Here is a 6,545-nt window from a genome sequence, read left to right as displayed (position 1 = left end):
ATTTGTTTTCAATGACTCAAACTGTAATACTGGGAACCTTTCACACTCCAGTTCTCAGCACTGCTTTCTTCTGCATTGCTCTCATCAATCAAATTTTCTTCATCTGTGGCAAAGACGGCCACCTTCTGTTTCCTTTATGACCTAACCCATAAGATGAATCTCCTTTACCTGCCTTGAGTCATGGCCCCTCACTGTGTCCCTCCACAGTGTACATTGAGATGGGATATACTAGCCTGAATATGATGCCCACCTATGGTGCTGGGTGATGGTATTCAAATCCCTGGGCTGAAATGAGGAAGTGTTCCCAAAAATTAAATACAAAAGGTAGGCAACTGTCTATCATCAACTACAATAATTTATTTCTCACAAATAAAAAGAAAATTACACTACAAATTGCCACAAAAACTATGAATAAACTTCCTTTAGTTTCTGAAAGCAATTAGGACAATGATTACATTATTTCTTATAATTACTGAAAAAATAGAATGAAACTAACTGATTCAGCTGATAATAAGCCTTATTGGCCAAGAAGAAAAGTACAAGTTGAATTAGGACGGAAGCAATTAAATTAACATTTCTTTCACAAAAGTATACTACTTCATGGATTACAGAAAGTTACATTTTCAAATATATCTCTTCATTTCTTCTGCCATATTGCTCACTCTTATCTGAGGCAGTCCTGTTAACAGAGACTTTTAATGCTGGTTTTAAGTGTAGAAAAGGAAATAAATTCTCCTTTACTCTAAGATACTTAAGATATCTCTGAATAGGCCTAAGTATTAAGCCGACATAGATTAATATGACAAAAGCATATGCATTTTATTAAATTTTACCTGGACATGGTAGTCCCTACAAGAGAAAGAAGACTCCAAGAAGCAATTAGAGTTAAAAACTAAAAATGTAAATACTGAATTGAATAAAGAGTAGTAAATTATGAAAATGTGGCAAGATAAAGGAGCTTGAGCTAATGCAGTTAATGGTGGAAAAGTAAATAGGAAAATAGAACAATATTTTACAAGGTTTATTTGTACAGATTTTTAGCCCCAATTCCCCGTCACTGGTGATAAAAATGTTACCTTTTTCCTGGTATAGGAAAGACATCTTCCATATGTGGGTTTTTTCTCCTGCTTTTAGGAAGAAAAATGGGAGGTCAGAGCATCCTTTCCACACCTGTTTTCAAATGCCTTTAGCTCAAAATAATCCTATGCCTAAATGGCGTATTTTGTGGTTGCATGTTCTGCCGCCTTTCACAAGATATTAGCCAGGCTTTTTATTTATTTATTTTTTTCTGATTGACTACCTGCCCTAACCAACTGAGACTAATTGACTAATTTTATTAAAAATATACTAGCATTCACAAATGTCAGGAAAGAGCTTAAGATAAGATAAACATATTCTTAAGCATAAAACAGTTCATTCTACGAAACGGAAAAAATGTTTGACAAAGCATAGCATGCTATTGAAGCATTTTCAACAGTATAAAACTACAGATTAGGAAATTGCTTTTGAAGTGTCTTGTAATGGTTGAGTTAGTTCAGGAAAAGCACTCTGATATTTGCTGCAGTGGTTTCTGACCTCAATAGTCTGTTCTTCTAATGAAGACTCATGTAGGTCGATGACACAAATGAATTCAAGGCATAAGGGTTAACAAATATATAACTAATGCCAGTGGTTTTCAATCTCTGCTGCATATTTGAATTTTCTGGGCCCAGGTCCAACACAGGGAGATTCCTATTCAACTGATGTGGAGGTATTTAAAACTCCTCTGGTAATTCTTACATGCAGACGTAAGTTAGATACCCTGGTTTCAGTGAATGTGCTTGGGAAATCCATGTTTGCTAGTGACAGTGATGTCACCTTTAGAACTAGAAAGTAAACCTCTGAGTGATTCTGAAAGAAGTTGCTTTGCTTTTGGGGTACACTGAGCAGAAAGTTTCAACACTTTGAAATGGCTGAAGAAAATGTTCCATGTAAGATCAGTGAAGTAAACAGGAAGAAGAACACAAAGATTATTTTGAATGAAAAAAAGAAAACTATACAGATACAAAATATATTTTACAAATAATAGGAGAAATTTGTGGGCAGTGTTTGCCAATAAACTTGAAAATGTAGATGAAGTGGAAAAATTCTTAGTAAAATATAAGTAACCAAACTTATTAAAAACAAATTAAAAATTTGAATAGTCTAGAACTATTAATGCAATTAAATTGGTAATTATAAATATTTCCCTAATTAGACACCAAAAAACCAAACAAACAAATTGAAAAACCAATAGTCTCATTTCATTTTAAAAGTCAAACAAGATAAGATATTTATAAGAATGGAAAATTTACAGGCCAATATCATTTATAAATGTGGATGCAAAAATAAAAATTAGGACATGGAATCCATTGACATCTAAAAGTGGCCACATAGTAACGAAAGTAGGTTAACACCAGGAATGCCAGTATAACTAAAAACTAGATAATCTACATAGATTATGTATTACATTATCACATTAAAAATAAAAAAAATATTATTATAAAAGTAGATGCAACAAAAAGGAATTCAATAAAATCAAATATTTATACATTAAAAAAAGCTCTTAGGAAACTATGAAAAATTAGACAATACCAGGTATTTAGAAGAACAATGGGGCTTATATTAACTGTTGGGGGAAGTAAAAATTTGTTTAGCCATTTTAGAAAATCACATAGTATTATCTGGTGAGCTTGAAGATTTATGAGCTGTGGCTCAGAAATTTTATTTCTAGATATATACTCTATGCCAATGGTTTTCACACTTGAATGTGCATCAGATTCACCTAGAAGGACTCGTAAAAACTGTACACCAGTTCTCCCAGATTTTTTTGATTCAGTAGGTCTGAAGTGAGGTTATGGAATTTGCACATCTCATATGTTCCCAAGTGCTGCTGCTGTTCAGGAGAACCACTACAGTACGGATACACTTGTGTCTGTGCAAATAGAGACATACATAAAATTGGAAACAAATTTCTATGAGGAAAATGGACACACAAAATACAATGGATTCCAGTACTATAGTGATTATGAAAGAACTACAGTCAATGTAACAACCTGGATGAATCTATGATCTAAAAAAGAAAATTGCAGAAGAACACACACAAAACATTAATTTTTATAAATATTAAAGTATGCAAAACATTCTTATATCATATAGAGATACATATTTTTTTGTAAAAATATACATAAAACCAAAGGGAAGATACACCCATGATTAAGAATAGTGATTTACCTCTGCTGGGAAATGGAAGAATTTCCTGGAACAGACCACACAGGGGTTTAAATATATATCTTAAGATTGATAATAGGAAAGTGGGTATTCCTTTTATTATTATTATTATTGTTGTTGTTGTTGTAATTGTTATTGTTATTATTATTTGTAATTATTTTCTACTTACCTGTATATTATAAATTCTTAAATACAGTAGTCCGCTCTTACTCACGGTTTCACTTTCTGTGGTTTCAGTTATCTGAGGCCCCAAAATACTACATAGCAATTTCCAGAAATACACAAGTTATAAGTTTCAAATGCTGCCATTCTGAGAAGAGTGATGAGATCTCACGCCATCCTGTGCTATCCTGCCCAGGACATGAATCATCCCTTTGTCGAGTGTATCCACGCAGCATACACTACTCACCCCAGAGTCACTTAGTAGCTTAGCTGTCTTGGTTATCAGATCAGCTGTCGTGGTATCACGATGCTTGTGTTCGAGTAACTCTTATTTTACTCAATAATGGCCTCAAAGTGCAAGAGTAGTGATGCTGAAATATTGCTATAATTTTATTATATATTATGTTCTATTTTATCATTAGTTATGTTGTTAATCTCTTACTATACCTCATTTATAAATTAAACTTTATTGTAGGTATGTATGTACAGTAAAAAAATATAGTGTATATAGGGCTCAGTACTACCCACAATTTCAAGTGTTCACTGGGGATCTTAGAAAGTATCCCCCACGGATAAAGGCAGATTACTATATATTAAATATTCTGTAGTACATAAGCAATCCCTAATTGATGCTAACCTTAATTCAGGCTGCTAATTTCTACTTTCATAGTCCTTTACAGCTGCTTTTATAAAACTATCTATATAGTAGTACCCTAAATCAATTTCTGGGGAGACAAATTTCTTTCTTTTCTCATAAACCTCAGAAGATTTTGAGTGTCTGTCTCTAGGTCTATATATTTTTTGTAAAATGATCACAAGTTTTTAGGCTATTTCCTTATGACTTGTCTTAGAAACTGCTCATTCAACCAGATACTTCCAATATCCTGCTTTATTCAAAAAAATGAATATGTTATAGAAATCTAAAGCACTAATATTTTGAACTGGGATTCAAAGTTATGTAGACTAACCAAATTTGTTGCATGGGTTTCCCTTGTAATAACACTAAAACATGGCTGCGCAATCTCAGATTGAAGTTCTATCATTCCAGAAAATTGAGTAATTAATGAAAGGATTTTAAGGATATACAATTGCAAAACTAAAACAAAAAGGACACTATTTGGAAGAATAATTTTCCAGATTTCTAAATTTCAAATACAAGATCTGAATATAACTTTTGGAAGCAAACAGTAAGTCTGAACTCAAAATTATGTGAAAATCTGTCAAGTACTTGTTAAGGAGTTTTCATTTTTCCCTTAAATATTCTTTCCTCTAATCTCAACATTATTATCTTTTTTTGTAATAGTCTCCTTTGGACACTCTCAAATTTATCAGTACTTCTCTCAGTCTATAACAGTACCAGGCATAAATGTCACCTATGATTATTAGAAAATAAAATTTTATTAATATTTCTTATTATAATTTTAATTAATTTTGACAAAAGCATGACATTGTTAATGTCTGTTGTGGTTTTATCAAGCTAATGTCTTCAATTTATTGATGAAGCCTCCTGTTATTCCACATTGTTTACCTTTAGGCTCGATTCACAGTCTATGCAAAAGTTTTGTTTTGTTTTTCCTTAAACATTGAGGTTTAAACTAACTTTTATCTCTTCAGATTAATATTCCATTATTAATATATTCTGTTAAGATATTTTTGTATCTCAGATATGACATCCAATGTATTACTATTCTCACAAGTTTTCTATAACCCACACATCATTAACCTATTTTCATTGTCTTAATCCAAGACAATGATAAACGTTTTTTGAATTAGGATCAATAGCAAAACCTTAAACACTTTCCTTCAGGTTAATATTGATATATTAATCAATATTTTCTGGTTAGGTTATTTCAGTAATTGCCATTAATAAAATAATTACTTGGTTCAAATTTNTCCTCTAATCTCAACATTATTATCTTTTTTTGTAATAGTCTCCTTTGGACACTCTCAAATTTATCAGTACTTTTCTCAGTCTATAACAGTACCAGGCATAAATGCCACCTATGATTATTAGAAAATAAAATTTTATTAATATTTCCTATTATAATTTTAATTAATTTTGACAAAAGCATGACATTGTTAATGTCTGTTGTGGTTTTATCAAGCTAATGTCCTCAATTTTTTGATGAAGCCTCCTGTTATTCCACATTGTTTACCTTTAGGCTCGATTCACAGTCTATGTAAAAGTTTTGTTTTGTTTTTCCTTAAACATTGAGGTTTAAACTAACTTTTATCTCTTCAGATTAATATTCCATTATTAATATATTCTGTTAAGATATTTTTGTATCTCAGATATGATATCCAATGTATTACTAATCTCACAAGTTTTCTATAACCCACACATCATTAACCTATTTTCATTGTCTTACTCCAAGACAATGATAAACATTTTTTGAATTAGGATCAAGAGCAAAACCTTAAACACTTTCCTTCAGGTTAATATTGATATATTAATCAACATTTTCTGGTTAGGTTATTTCAGTAATTGCCATTAATAAAATAATTACTTGGTTCAAATTTCATCATGCTGTTCACTAGTTTAGTTGAAGGATTTTAGGTGCAGTATATCTATAAAGTCTTCATGATTTACCTGTCTGGAAATCCTATAAAAACTGTAAATGAGGATAGGATAGTTTGATATGCAATATTTTCATTTCAGTGAACATCCAGAGGCTTCTCCTAATTACCTCTGACATTTTTTTTCACGTTCACAAAACATCTGTGAGCTAATCTGTAAATTGTATAAGAGCAGTAAGAACTTCATGTATCTTTAGTGTATAGTATCCCTGCCCTTTTATGAGATGAATATTTTATTTCTGTTTTCATTGCTCCAGTACCCTTTTCATCATTTTTCTGGTAGCAGACTCTCATTTTCTCATGATGAAATCCATACCATGCATTTTGGGTGGGATTTCCCCAGGAATGGTCTCGAGAATGGGTCCACCAGCAAAGCTGGGTCAATCCTGGAACATGTTTGATAAAGCCATTATCCCTTTTCTTTTGAGGTTCGTGAGGTAAGAGCATGTATTTTCCTACTGGGATCATTAAGGTGAGAGTGACGGAGGCTGTCTTTTTCAGGAGGAGAAGATAAACTGTAGCCAGAGGATTACACGTAAAGTTAGGCAGAGCTGAAA

General features: G+C 32.0%; 1 pseudogene; it reads left to right on the top strand.

Annotated features, from left to right (window-relative positions):
- Positions 1–485: 485 nt before the first annotated feature.
- LOC103598826 overlaps positions 486–6,545 on the top strand; it is an 8,159-nt pseudogene continuing 2,099 nt past the window's right edge.

The sequence above is a fragment of the Galeopterus variegatus genome, unplaced genomic scaffold, assembly GCF_000696425.1.
Source record: "Galeopterus variegatus unplaced genomic scaffold, G_variegatus-3.0.2 Scaffold2750, whole genome shotgun sequence".
In the NCBI taxonomy this organism is placed as follows: Eukaryota; Metazoa; Chordata; class Mammalia; order Dermoptera; family Cynocephalidae; genus Galeopterus; species Galeopterus variegatus.
This window is presented reverse-complemented; position numbering and strand designations above follow the sequence as displayed.